The following is a 12,593-nucleotide window of genomic DNA, read 5'->3' on the forward strand; positions in this document are numbered from 1 at the left end:
ATTATCAAGAAACTTTAAACTGTTTGTACCTTTGTCCCTTAATTCCATTCCAAGGGGTTACTCCTAAGGCAGCAGATTTTAAACTATGCTCCTTGCAACCCTAGAAATTCCACAGAATTGTCCGTGGGACTGCTAGGAAAGGTATGTTTTAGCCAGGGTTTGGATCTATAAGCAAGAGAAATCAACCCTGGCTATCTTAAGCCAAAAGTCAATGCACTGAAAGAACTCAGAGGTTCACAGAATCAGTGGGAAGCTATACAAGCAGGTTCCGAAAGCAGGCAGAAAACAAGACAATTCCAGCAGGCTAGGGAGCTGGAACCACACTACACGTCTCAGAGCGAGCAGAGTCCGGTGCATGTGGCCCTGCTGCTGAGAGGAAAATGACCTCAATCACCCCCATACTGTCACATGCTCCTGATTCAAAGACATAGGAAAGAATGCCTAACTGAGCCTAAATCACATGCCTTGGGTTTTGCAAGAAAGCAGGAGGTAGGGGTGAAGAATATCCGTCTTTGGCTTACCAGCGGGAGATGGGAATTCTCTCCCAAGTCTCCACACATACGGGGAGTCTCCCCAAACAGAAAACTTGGGTATGAATTGCAAGATGATATAGGTGCTGGACAGTTGGAAAGCAGGAAATGCCTTCTACTGGATGCTGGGGTGTTGACCACATAAAGCTCTAAGCCCCCATCCTCACTTCAACTAAAGCAACTCCACATTTATCTGCTTTCCGAATAGGCTTCCAGGCAAGATGTTATTTGCAGGAAGCTTTCTGAAGCTTCAGCACATTTGAGAAGCCCCTGTGACAACACCAGGAAGGTTGGTTTAATGCACATTACTGTCTCTTTTCTACTTTGCTGCCTCCAAATAAAGAGGTTGGAAAGATGCTTTTGTAGCCTCCCTTGCAGGTAGGGGTGACCTTGTAACACAATTCTAGCCAGACAGACCTAAGTCTATGTCTACTGGTGGTGATTCTGGGATGATAAAAACAAAATGCAGACCTGAACCAGCGTTATCTCTTCCTCCTTTCTGCCTTGGATACTGATGTTATGATTAGAGCTTCAGCAGCCATTTTGAGAACACTGACATGCGAAAAAGGCCAAGGGAACCAAAGCCAGCAGGCTTTTGCCTTTGAGTAACTTATTATATGAGAACGAAAACCCCTAATTTGAAAGGCCATTTAGAAGAAGCCTGCTTTTCCTTGCTGCTAAAAACATTACTAATTGAACACTGAAGAGAAAAATCTAAAAAAACTAAATATATATACTGATAAGCTGTTCATTACAGAATTTTCCAAATTGTTTTTTTTTAAAAAAGCCAGTAAATTTAAATATTTAACTATAGGAGATAGCTTAAACAAATTGCAGTCTACTCACTGGACAAACTATCAAGCCCACGTTAAGTTGGATAAGTATGAAGTCTTTATATGCTTATGACAAAATAATTCAAACACTAGAATACATAATTTATCTATGTTATTGTACTATACATAAAAACCCAGCTACCTATAATAGCTGCTATCACTTTTTTTTTTTTTTTTTTTTTAGTCTCACTGGAGCTCAGGTTCCTTATCTTTTTTATTTTTTATTTTTTTTAATGTTTTCTTTATATATATATATATATTTTTTTAATTAATTAATTTATTTATTTATTTTTATGGCTGTGTTGGGTCTTCGTTTCTGTGCGAGGGCTTTCTCTAGTTGTGGCAAGCGGGGGCCACTCTTCATCACGGTGCGCGGGCCTCTCACTATCGTGGCCTCTCTTGTTGCGGAGCACAGGCTCCAGACGCGCAAGCTCAGTAATTGTGGCTCACGGGCTTAGCTGCTCCGCGGCATGTGGGATCTTCCCAGACCAGGGCTCGAACCCGTGTCCCCTGCATTAGCAGGCAGAGTCTCAACCACTGCGCCACCAGGGAAGCCCTTTTTTATTTTTAATTAAAGTACAGTTGATTTACAATGTTTCAGGTGTACAGCAAAGTGATTCATTTATATATATATATATATATATATATATATATATATATATATATATATATATATATATATATTCTTTTTCAGATTATTTTCCATTACCGCTATCACTTTTTAAGGAACTGGATCACCCACAGCACCTGCTGAGCAGAGTAGCCCAGCAACCACGTTCTGTGCCATGTGGCTCTATGACCCCTCCTCTCCATACAGCCCAATGGCTGGAGGCGGGGGAGGGGCCAACATCCTCTGAGTTACTTTGGTGTAAAACTCTGCTCAAACAGGAGTAAACTGGACCAATAGGTTTCTCATCCCTGGGTCCTGGTGTGCATGAGACCCTGTGTGCGCCCTCCAAGAGTGGCGTTTGTTTCCCCTAGTCCTGTGGAATTCCCGTGATCAAACCCCCCTGGCCTTCAAAGCCAGATTCTCTGGGGGCTCCTCCTCCTGTTGCTGGACCCCCGGGCTGAGGAGCCTGACGTGGGGCTCAGAACTTTCACTTCTGTGGGGGAAATTCTGTGGTGTAATTAATTTCCAGTTTGTGTGTTGCCCACCCGGCGGGTATGGGATTTGATTTTATTGCGATTGTGCCCCTCCTACCGTCTTGTTGTGGCTTCTTCTTTGTCTTTGGATGTAGGGTATCTTTTTTGGTAGGTTCCAGCGTTTTTTTGTCTATGGTTGTTCAGCAGTTTGTTGTGATTTTGGTGTTTTTGTGAGAAGGGTGAGCTCACGTCCTTCTACTCGGCCATATTGTCTCTGTCCAGGTTTCTCATCCTTTGGAGTTGGAATTGGGGGAATACTAAGAGAATCAGGCAAACCACATCAGGGGCTGAAGCTTAAAGGACATGTAGATCACGAGGTCAAGTATGGGAATGAAAGGCTGTGAACATGTGTGTTGTCTGGAACTGGAAAATATTAGGCTGAGAAAAGATACAGAGCAGAGTGTGAGGAAGTCAGCCAGGGGAAAGGAGAGAAAGAGACACAGAAAGAAGCAAAAGCACAAAGAGTAGCTAACTGAGGTAAATGACAGAGTGTTGGCATGGATATCAGGAGGTCCGCCTGAGTTCTGGAAAGCTGCCTGAGATCTAGAACAGCTTCTCCAGCTCCAGTCCAACAGACTTACCAGATTCCAACCCCTTTTGCTGAATTTTGGTGGGACTCTTTTCCCTTTTAGCTAAATGGTTTCAATTAGACCCTGAAGCCTGTATGAGTATGCATTCCTGGGAATTATAATAGCCTAACCTAGGCATAAACACCATCATGTAAAACTCCTCTCTGCATATGGACAGGAACATGAGCAAAAAAAAGCAACTGATTTGTCAGAGAAGGAAGTTTGTGGGTGATGTTTCTTTTGAGGAATTCGTTATTACTGCTCTAATGTTGTTTTTACAGTAAATAAAATTGAGTTTTAAAAACACTGTAGAACTGGAGTAAAGCTTTAAATGTGTGCATGCTGTCTGACCCTGCAATACTACTTCCAAGAATGTAAGAATATAATCAGAGATAATGCATCAGAATGTAAGTTCTTGAATACTCATCACAGCATTGCAGAAAAAAAAAAAAGGAAACCACTAAAATGCCAAACAAGAGTATTGATTAAATATATTATGATATATCCATAATGGGATGCTGTACAATCATTAAAAATCATATTGTAGAAGAATATTGGTTGGCATAGAAAATATTCATGATTTACTGCTAAGAAGAAGAAAAACAAACAAGCAAAAACAAAAACCAAAGAACCCTACAAAATAGTAACTATTTTGGTGCTTTTTTTTTCTGTAGAGAAAACAATGTATGCTATTATAGGCATAAAAAATATTAATATGGAAAGACAGATGCTAACATGTTAACAGTGGTCGGTCCTCAGGTTGGGAGGCAGGGATGATTAGAAGAAATTTCTGTATGTTTCCTTCATGCTTTGATCATGTTTTCCTCCCTTAAATATTACGGAGGTTTAGGGAGGCGGGTTTTATTTCCCCCACTTTTTTTTTTAAGAAAAACCTGCTGACTGCCCATATGCCTAGGAAACCATTGCCACAATTCCCAACATTCTCCACAGCTCTCGAGCTTGGGGAAACCTAGGGAACTGCTCCCAGAGCCAAGAGCGCAGGTAGTGACAAGGAGAGAGGAACAGACGACAGAGACAGAGGCTGGGCAAGTCAGAGGAAACTCAGGCTGCAGGATGGCGGGGATGCACTTGGAAGGGTGGCTCTGAATGGACCCAGGGCTGCTGACCTGGGCTGCTAACAGGCTGTGCTCACAGAGGTATGATGCTTTAAGCCTGTGAAAAGCCCAGCCAACTAGGGGAAGCGGCTCTGCAAGCGCCCCGACCTGCTGAAGATGGCCTTGAGCGCTCACAGCCCGAATAAGAGCTGTAAACCCAGCGGGGCTCCGGCCAGGCCCCGGTAAGGCAGGCGTGAGCCTGGGAGGTGGGAACCATGTGCTGCAAGCTCAGAGCCTGGGGCATGCCTCACTCCCTACTGTCCTCCCCTCCATCCCCACCAAGGGGGGGGGGGTGGTATCTGTCTAGTTTTACAAACACAAAAACAAAGCAATTATGGTGACACTTGTCAACCGAAAAAAAAAAAAAAGTACAGCATGAGGGTTGTGAGTTAAATTTTATTTGGGGCAAAATGAAGACTATAGCCTGGGAAACAGCCTCTCAGAGAGCTCTGAGGAACTGCTGGGAGGAGGCAGGGGTGGAGGTCAGTATGTATGTGATTTTTGTGAATAAGGTTACGTGCAGTCAAGCACACATTTGGGCAGAGGGTTGCTGCTAGTCATGAGGAGCAGATGTCTCCATTAATGATCTTAGTGCTTTTCTAGATATGACAAGATGCAAGAATTGGGCTCATAAATTCTTCTCCTGAAAATATCTATCTGAAGGCCTGTTCTGCCAGTTTTTCCCAGAGCACAGAGTGCCCCATTCTTGATCTGAGCCCTGAACTCCTTTCAGGATGTGTTGAAGGTCAGCGACTGCAGTGGCTAGTGACTAATCCTCATAGGAGAAGATGACGAGTGACAATTTTTCATCCACACACTGAAGAAATATGGAAACAGGAGTCAGACTTAGGTCTGATTCTCAACTCATTCGACCATGAGCAGGTCCTCTTGCTGCTTCATGCCTCAGTTTCCCATCTGTGACATGGGAATAATGATAATATTTACCCCAACAGGTAACTCTGCATGTTATTAATGAAGACAAAAAAATGACGTAAGAAAGGATATGTGAAAACTGCTTTGCAAATTATGAAGGACTAAGCTAATGTCAATCCCTGTTCATCAGATGTATGCCTTTTAGGTCTCTAATTCTGAATGTGATTTGTATATATCATGGTACCTCACTGCCTTCCAATTTCCACAGCTTGCAATGGAAAGCTCCACAGAGAAATGATAATTTAGACGTAGAAAGGAAATCAGATCCAAAGCAAAGGAGAACACATACCTGCTAATATAAAGATCAATACAATTTCTGAGACTGAGTTCTGAATTTAGCTCTGAGTTTTACAATCGAGAAGATGTAAAAGGAACCATTTAGGGGAAATGGAATGTTCCCTAAATCCACGTTGCTCAAGTAGCAGTCATTGACGTACCACTCTCCCGTGTTTTGCTGTATCTGTATGCCACCTGTACTTTTAGTAAATGAATACTTTAAACAAGTCTAACAAAAATTATTTCCTAAGAAAACATATAACACTCCTTTAAGTGCTTGCCTTATATTTTCCTTAATATACTGTACAGAGCCCATCATGGCATGTCCACACTGCCCAAGATCCTAGATCCCCAAGATCACTGGGGATAACTCCCCAGACCATGCTGAGGAGAGCAAGGCCCAGCAAAGGGACCAGACTTGCCCAAGATCACACATCAGGGAAGGGACAGGCTGAGGCTTCCTGACCCCCAGTCCAGTGTCCTTGGCTCCCCTTTACCCACTGCCTTTCTCTGAGTCCCTCCCCCCACCATCCTAATTGACCCCTCAGTCAGGGTCTGTGCCTATAAGGTCCCATTAATGAGCCCATGTCTGATTCTGAAAGAAGGTGAGTTGATGCAATTTTGGTGACTCCCAAAACCACCTGGGATTCTTTCCTGGTCTCTCTCCCTAGATTGTGAGAACCAGGAGGGGAACAGCCATGATTCAGGCGGTTGGTGCAGAACAATAGGAGTGGAGGTGCAGTCCTCTAGACCTCTTGACAAGTGGGTGGTGAATGAGCTTGGAACAAATCGTACAGGATGAAGAGAAATGGCCAGAGGAGGGGAAGGATTTCCGGGGCTCAGAAGTTTGTGTCCCGAAGGAAAGCACCCAGCAGAGGAGGCAGCCCAGGGTCCCCAGCTGAGGCTGAGCCAGCAGAGGAAGGAGGCTGTTTAACCTGGGCTCTCAGAATGACTCCCTTTCCCCATTTGTCCTCCTGAGAGGATGCCTGCTGTAATATGCCGTACGGTGCTATATGAGCTAGCAGAGCCCCATGTGGGTCCCAGGGACAATTTTATCAAGGACTGCAAGGCGATATGAAACCCAGGAAGGTCCCCTGGGGCCAGATGGGGACATGTCCCCTTCACGCAGATGCCCCTGCCCCAGGACCCCTGCAGAGCCAGTGAGCAGTGCTGCATCAGACTAGTAAAAACAACCTGCTGAGCTCATCCAGAGCTCAGCTCTAATACAGATTCGGGCTGGGAAGAGGGGTACAGAGACTCCACAAAGTCTAGTAATCATGCTGCCAACACTCAAGGTAGACATGGAAGTGCCTTTTCGGCTCCACTTAGCCTCTGCCAGGTGTTGCTCTTGGGAGACAGTGGGATGAAGGAACAAGCCCTGGGTTAGGAGCCAGCAGGCTAGAGTTCTTGCTCTGGCTCTGTGTGATGTCAGGCAAATCCCTTTGACACTCTGGGCTTCCGTTTCCTCATCTGCACCATTATTTTCTTAATTCTTGTCCTGTTGCAAGAATTAGGAAATCTAGGTTCTGAGGTCAGATGGACTTGGTTTCTAGTCAAATTCTTCTAGTCAAAGGAGCTCAGAGTTCAGCAGAGGACATAGACAAAGACAGACAATAGAGACTGGCATAAAAGCAGTAATCTTGCTTCTTGCTCAAGCCTGAATAGACAGTCAGTAGCAGAGTGAGGACTAGAATGAAGGATCTGGACTCTAATGTAAAGACACATCTAACAGATAATCATACAGATAATTAATGGAATAATTAATCATAAATGTGATAGGTGCTGTGAATGAAAAACAGAGGATGCTGCCAGAGTACGAAACAGATTATAACATGACAGAGAAGCCATGTTAAAGATTTTGGACATTCTCCAAAGAATCATAGGAAACCATTTAAGCAAAACAGTGATATTGAGAGTATGCAGCAGTGAAGACTGGATTGGAAAGACACAACAGGAGAGGCATGGATACCTGTTAAGAGGCTCTTGCAATAATCCAGACAAGAGATGGTAATGGCGTGGGTCAGGGTAGTGAGGACAATAGACCAATGTGGTAGAACCATCAGGACTCAATAACAGATTTGATATGAAAAAGGGAAAAGAGAAGAAATGTTAAAGATGTACCCTGAGTTACTGGAATGAGCAATAGGGTAAATGATGATGCCATCTACTGGGATTGGGGTATGAGAGGAGGGGCAGCTTTTGGGGGAGAAGACCTTTAGTTCAACTTTGGCTGTGTTGGGTTTTCCTGTTGTGATGGTGGTTGTTTTGGTTGTTTTGGTCTGGTTGTTTTGTTAAGTTTGCCTGTGAAATTGAGAAGGCAGTTAGGTATGTAAGCCTCTCAGTCAGAGAGGAGGGGGCTTCAGAGTCAACCCAATATGGCAACAGAAGCTGCAATGGACAGAGAGAGACAGCTTGCCTGGCCCTAACACAGAATAGGGAGTAGATAGAGCACAGGCTTTGAATGACACTCACTGGTTTCCACTCCCTCTTTACCGTCAGCCATGTGACCTTGGGCGAATTGCTTCATCTCTCTGAGCATAAGACTCCTCATTTGTAATATGGAAATGACTTTAGCATCCTCACCAAATTATCATGAGAATTACACTATAATACAATTAACAGTTCAAAAGACTTTCATCTGCTATACGTGAGGATATTTCAGACAAGCACCTCGTACTATATCTTAAAAGCTTGGTGTGAACTCTAATACCAAAACAATGTTTTTTTAACAAAATAAGATATCCAAAGCACTTATCACAGTAGAGAGAGAGCATAGCTTAGGTTTCCGCAGCTATTTTAGAGATAGACAACCCTGGATTCAAGCCTGGACTTACCACTTCCAAGTTGCGTGACTTTGAGCAATTATTTACTGAGTTTCCTTTTCTGAAAAATTGGGAGAATAATGGAATCAGCTTCACGAGTTTGTTGCATGGATTAAATGAAATCATGATGTAAAGTACCTTGCATTTACTATGTGCTCAAAACATGCCAATTATTATTATTATCTGTAATAGATTGTCTGGCACACGGTGAGTATTCATTACATTTGTTCCCCCGCATCCTCCTCACCATTCCTCTACCCTCCACACGTCCATCTGCACACATTTTAGGTGCACAGGCCTTACTCAGTGTCTGCTTACAGAAGAACCAGAGCTCTCTAAGTCCTAATTCCTCACAGCACCCTGAATTCAGCTCTCTCCGCAGCAATCTATTCTCCCCCTTCATTCAACAAGCACAACAGATAATACAGGACATTGTCACATTGTTCTCAAGTACCAGCTCCCCTCCCTCACTGGGAATGTAAGAGACAGAGGCTCTAGGCCATATGCTCACATCATCAGCTGTGTTTCCATGACGACCAGTCCAGCATAACTAGATGTTTCAGCAGAGATGAGTTGTTACACCCGGCTCCCCACAGAATGTAGCTGACTCGCTATTATTATATTCCTTGCACTGATCTAAGGGCTAAAGCAGGCTAGATATGGCTCTGAGGGGTGGCGAAGTTTGTGTTTGCATAAGTAAGAGATTGAATTTGGGAATGCATTTGGCTATCCATTGCAGCAGTAAATGCTTTGGCTGTAATAAGTTAAAAGAAATCTGAAACAAAAATTGGGTTCTAAATGCCACAACAGAGGAAGGTACCTATTGCTATGTGAACCAAACAAAGATACAGACCTAATAAGGAGCCTAGAGCCAGGGAGATGCTATCGTTACCCTGCCAGACCCAGATATAGAACAATTTTGGAGCAGAATTCCAAAAGCTAGAGTTTTCTCCTCTCCCAAGGCCATTCCAGGGGTCCCTAGGGATGGCTGCTCAACAGGGGGCAGCAAGGTGTCCCTCAGTCTCTGTTCCTTCGATGACATTCATCCCCATGCCTGTATTGTTCTTGGAAGATACACGGGAGTCAATCATGGTCTCCACTTAATAGTGGCTTACTGAGAATTATGCAAAATACCAGCTGTCTCCCAGATCACCTCATTAGTGCCTTGGGGTGGTAATTTCATGGAAATGACTCTGAGGCAAAGTTGAGCTGCCCAGCAGGGAGCCTTTTATGGTAGGCATCTGTCTTCTAGATCTTCTCTGCCTCCTTTGGGGCCAGCCCAATCAATTGTCCCCAGGCCAGACTCTCGGGGAGGGCTGTACCCTCAGATTCCCGGCTTCCTTCAGACTCAGAGGGCCCTTTGCCCTGGCCAGTCACTCACTGTCCATCCCTTGGTGGCACAACTTGGACTAGGAGCAAAGAGTAGGGGACTGTACCTTGGGAGCATCAGGAGTATGTAACCTGGAAGAGACACAGGAAAAGCTGTCAACGCTGCAGAGACCCCATCAGAGCCTGGGACACGCAACACTTACCTTCACAGCCCCAGTGGGACATATTTTGAGGTATTGGCGTCTCTAGAGAAACCGTCTGCCTCACTCTAGGAGTTTACTCCCAGAAGCCATGTTACTGCTGCATCACCCTATTCCTCATCCCCATCATTGGGTAATTGGTCCAGGGTGGACATTGGGCCCAAGAACTTTTCCCATGATCGTTTTCATTGCAGAATTCCAGTGCTCACCACTGTACCTAGCACAGAGTAGGAGCTTGACAAATATTTCCTGAATTCATTTTTTACCTTTGCATTTACCACATCCTATTTGCTTTACCAGGAAGGAATTTTCTCTATCCCTTCCATTTAGCCAATGCCTACACATCTTTCCAAGCTCACTCGAAGCATCATCCACCCCATGAAAGCTGCAGTGACTCTCCACCTCTGATCTGTACTGTAGTATTCAGAGCTAATCTCTGAGGTAGAATTTTGCACTCTGCATTGCAAATATTTTCTTGCTCATCTGCTACGTTGTCCTCTCTTTCTCTCTAGATAGATAAATGATAGATAGGTAGATATATAGGTAGGTAGGTAGGTAGATAGATATACAACCTAATGCATTTGAGACTCATCTATGTTGTACGATGTATCAGTACTTCATTTCTTGTTATTGCTGAATAATATAACGCATTTTATTTATTCATTCTTCAGTTGATAGACATTTAGTTCGTTTTTGCTTTTTGGCTATTATGAATAATGCTGCTATTTACATTCATGTACAAGTTTTTGTGTGGATGTACATTTTCATTTCTCTTGGAATAGCTGGGTCATATGGTAACTCTATGTTTAAACTTTTGAGAAACTGCTAGACTGTTATCTAAAGCCCTGTACCATGTACATTCCTATCAGCAGGGTGTGAGGGTTCTAGTCTCCACATCCTCGGGCAACACTTATTATTATCTTTTTTATTATAGCCATCCTAGTGGATAAGAAGTGGTATCTTATTGTTGTTTTGATTTGCATTGCCCTAATGATTAGTGGTGTTGAGTATCTATTCATTTGCTTATGGGCCATTTGTACATCTTTGGAGAAATGTCTATTCAAGTCCTTTGCCCACTTTTTAAATTGGGTTATTTGTCTTCAATAAGTGTTTGGGGCTTCCCTGGTGGCGCAGTGGTTGAGAATGTGCCTGCCAACGCAGGGGACACGGGTTCAAGCCTTGGTCTGGGAAGATCCCACATGCCACGGAGCAACTAGGCCCGTGAGCCACAACTACTGAGCCTGCACGTCTGGAGCCTGTGCTCCGCAACAAGAGAGGCCGCGATAGTGAGAGGCCCGCGCACTGGGATGAAGAGCGGCCCTCGCTTGCCGCAACTAGAGAAAGCCCTCACACAGAAACGAAGACTCAACACAGCCAAAAATAAATAAATAAATAAATAAATAAATAAATAAATAAACTCCAATCTCTTAAAAAATAAATAAGTGTTTGATAACACTTATTGAACTGTAAGTGTTATTTATGCGTTCTGAATGCAAGTCTCTTATCAGATGTATTTTTGCAAATTTTTTTTTTAAACATCTTTATTGGAGTATAATTGCTTTACAATGGTTAGTTTCTGCTTTATAACAAAGTGAATCAGTTATACATATACATATGTTCCCATATCTCTTCCCTCTTGCATCTCCCTCCCTCCCACCCTCCCCATCCCACCCCTCTAGGTGGTCACAAAGCACCGAGCTGATCTCCCTGTTTTTGCAAATATTTTCTCCCATTCTGTGGGTTGTCTTTTCATTCGCTTGATGGTGTCTTTTGAGGTACAGAAGTTTTAAATTTTGATGAAATCTAATTTATCTACTTTTTCTTTGGTTTCCTGTGCTTTGGGTGTTGTATCTAGAAAGGCCTTACCTAACCCAAAGTCATGAAGATTTATTTTTATTTTTTTTAATGGAGTTAGATTCTTTATTACCCAGGGCCATCTTTCAAATTCAGCCCGTTTTCTTTTTTTTTTTAATAAATTTATTTATTTAGGCTGCCTTGGGTCTTTGTTGCTGCACATGGGCTTTCTCTAGTTGCGGCCAGTGGGGGCTACTCTTTGTTGCGGTGCGCGGGCTTCTCATTGTGGTGGCTTCTCTTGTTGCGGAGCACGGGCTCTAGGTACGTGGGCTTCAGTAGTTGTGGCACGCAGGCTCAGTAGTTGTGGCGCACGGGGTTAGTTGCTCCGCGGCATGTGGGATCTTCCCCGACCAGGGCTCAAACCCGTGTCCCCTGCATTGGCAGGCGGATGCTTAACCACTGCGCCACCAGGGAAGTCCCATGAAGATTTATTCTTACGTTTTCTTCTAGGAGTTTTATAGTTTTAACTCTTACGTTCACGTCTCTAATCCATTTGGAGTTAAAAAGGTTTAATTTTAAACTCATTATTGAAGATTATAGGTTGGGAACTTGATTGTTTAGAGCATAAGTAGGGGAGTGAAATATAGCGTGAAGATACCTATTCTCCTTAATAGGGGGAAGGGGGCTTCCCTGGTGGCGCAGTGGTTGAGAATCTGCCTGCCAATGCAGGGGACACGGGTTCGAGCCCTGGTCTGGGAAAATCCCACATGCCGCGGAGCAACTGGGCCCGTGAGCCACAACCACTGAGCCTGCGCGTCTGGAGCCTGTGCTCCGCAACAAGAGAGGCCGCGACAGTGAGAGGCCCCCGCTCGCCACAACTAGAGAAAGCCCTCGCACAGCAACGAAGACCCAACGCAGCCAAAAATAAATAAATAAAATAAAATAAAATAAAATAGGGGGAAGGCTTCTCCAGCATCAGTGTTTTCTTTCAAAGTGGGAGAGTTTGGTTAGTGTGACATTCTCCATTTATTTATTCTGTCCACAGAAAG

At 43.9% G+C, this 12,593-nt stretch overlaps 1 long non-coding RNA gene across 1 annotated transcript in view; it reads left to right on the forward strand.

Annotated features, from left to right (window-relative positions):
• LOC309667516 overlaps positions 1–12,497 on the forward strand; it is a 29,541-nt gene extending 17,044 nt beyond the window's left edge. The window contains exons 2-3 of the long non-coding RNA XR_014267794.1: positions 4,794–5,143; positions 10,859–12,497. This is a non-coding gene — a long non-coding RNA (uncharacterized lncRNA). The remainder of the gene's footprint in view (positions 1–4,793; positions 5,144–10,858) is intronic.
• Positions 12,498–12,593: the final 96 nt, after the last annotated feature.

This window comes from Balaenoptera physalus, assembly GCF_965194825.1.
Source record: "Balaenoptera physalus genome assembly, chromosome: 10".
Taxonomy (NCBI): Eukaryota; Metazoa; Chordata; class Mammalia; order Artiodactyla; family Balaenopteridae; genus Balaenoptera; species Balaenoptera physalus.